Source organism: Globicephala melas, chromosome 7, assembly GCF_963455315.2.
Source record: "Globicephala melas chromosome 7, mGloMel1.2, whole genome shotgun sequence".
NCBI lineage: Eukaryota > Metazoa > Chordata > Mammalia > Artiodactyla > Delphinidae > Globicephala > Globicephala melas.
In genome coordinates, this window is record NC_083320.1 from 75,886,455 (window position 1) to 75,888,721 (window position 2,267).

The 2,267-nt window shown below is 43.1% G+C and overlaps 1 pseudogene; it reads right to left on the reverse strand.

The window, feature by feature from the left end:
* Positions 1–1,277: 1,277 nt before the first annotated feature.
* LOC115851107 (lysocardiolipin acyltransferase 1 pseudogene) lies at positions 1,278–2,024 on the reverse strand (annotated as a pseudogene).
* Positions 2,025–2,267: the final 243 nt, after the last annotated feature.

The following is a 2,267-nucleotide window of genomic DNA, read 5'->3' on the forward strand; positions in this document are numbered from 1 at the left end:
TAAAATTTGTCGGGCTTCCCTGGTGGCGCAGTGGTTGAGAGTCCGCCTGCCGATGCAGGGGACACGGGTTTGTGCCCCGGTCCGGGAAGATCCCACATGCCGCAGAGCGGCTGGGCCCGTTGAGCCATGGCCGCTGAGCCTGCGTGTCCGGAGCCTGTGCTCTGCAACGGGAGAGGCCACAACAGTGAGAGGTCCGCGTACCGCAAAAAAAAAAAAAAAAAAAGAATAAAATTTGTCAAAGCTACAACGATTGAATAATTTAGGTTAAACAATAGGGCCTTGTGTGTAAGCATTGTTGTTATTGTTTTAATGGCAGAAATTAAACACGCATGGACATTTAGAAAATAAATAACCTTCCTTTTTGTGTCAACCAAGACATAACTTCAAAAGAGAGTTTCTGATGGCAGTACCAGAACGTTCTTCTACGCTTTCCTTTAAAATGGTAAATGACTTGATGAGCACCGTTTTTAGTGTAGGAAAGCGACACCTGCCGATAAGCTGTGAAGAAACCAGCACTAAACATGCGAGGTTATGCAGACGCAGAAGAACTAAACTATGAATTCCTAGCATTAAAAATTCAAACTAAGGTTTATGAGTGGAGAGCCCGTGTTTGCTCTGTGAGACTCATCTAGGTCTTATTTTCTGGTGAGTAGAGGGCACTGGTGGTCTTCTGAAGTCTAGGTCAGCACAAGATTAAATGCCAAGATTTTATGAATAATTAAGGGCTTCCTATCAAAATGTTTGTTCAGCTTAAGGACAAAGGGTTTCTGATTTCAGGTCTTAAGGAAGAATGCAAGGGTTTGATTGGCATAGAAAGGAGTGTGGGGAAAGAGCCGAGAGGAAGCCAGGAGGAAGGGCCCTCACCTCCACGGGCAAGTGCCAACACTTGATCTGGGCCAGTGCCCAGGAGCCCCAAATCTGCCTCTAGTCTGGGGAGTTTGTTAGGAAGTAGGATTGGGCCTTGAAGACAATCTTGTGTGTACCTTGTCTGCTAACAGCCTGACGATTGTTTATTAATACTCTGGCCTAAGTTATTTCACAGGGGTCGCTCCCTGCTACACAGTGTTGAAATTACATTCAGAGATTAAAAAAAAAAATTGTGTGTGTAGCAGTATTTTTCCACAAAACGAAGTGCAAAATATCTTTAACAAATAATGATGGTAGTAAGAAATATTTGACATAGTCGTGCAAAAATGCATCTCATTTTACAAAGGCTTAGACATTTGTAAACATTTACAGAATATCCCCTAGGTTTTTAGACTGTGACCCTTACAATCTTACTCATTTTTCTTTGTATTTAAATGTGGCTGTTTGTCTAAAAAACGTTAACATGCAAGTTCAGTGATCTCCAGTTCACCAAATATTCTCTCCTGCGGCACGAAGATGATAATGATGATTATAAAATACCACTGAAGAAGACTGTACAAACAGATGAGCAGGCACACTGCAGGGCTGAACAGGGTCCAGTACAGTATAGGGAGCAATTTGACCAGAAGGATCCTGAGCTCAGACTTGCAAGGTGGAATTACAGTCTGTCTCATAAAGTAAAAAGTCTTCTTCTCCCCCCAGTAGAAGAAGTGCAGCCTCTCTTCTTTCTCCTCCCACCACCTGTGGTACCAGAGTTGGAGGTCCTCCTTGGACGAGGGGAGGGTGTCTACTGGGTATCGGTGGGTGTGGAAGTGGATTTCCTTGGGAAAGTCCTTGAGGAGGAGTTGCCTCTCTGTCTGAGGAATGATATGAGGATATGCCACCGTGGTGTCATGGACGGCATCTAGGTTCTTAGTCTGCTACAAAAGTAAAGCCTGTAGTTCTTGGATGTAAGACATTTTCATATTTTTGAAGTCCATTCTTTTTAGCAAATTCATTACTTCGAGCCGTGCAATTTTCTGTGACATCAGTCCCTTCTGGGAATATGAGAGTTGAAGTGGTTCATGCATATCACAAAAATAATCAATCATGTCTTCAAAATGACTGTTGTCATCCTTCCATTTCCTGTGAGTGAAGATATAGGCAGCAGCCTGCATGGCCCAACCAAATCCAGGAATACTTTTGAGACTGGCTTTGAGGCAAATTTTTTCTAATCTGAGGTAGTTATGTCTCATCAGACAATTCCACAGAAATATTCAGTCCATTCTTGTTGGATGATTCATGATAATAACAGTTCTTTCTCCAGGAACAAATGCATCACCTGTTAATAATCACTTTTACACCAAACATGGGGTCTCCAGCAGTGCCACAGGTAGAGTGAGCCAGGTTGCCACAAGGCA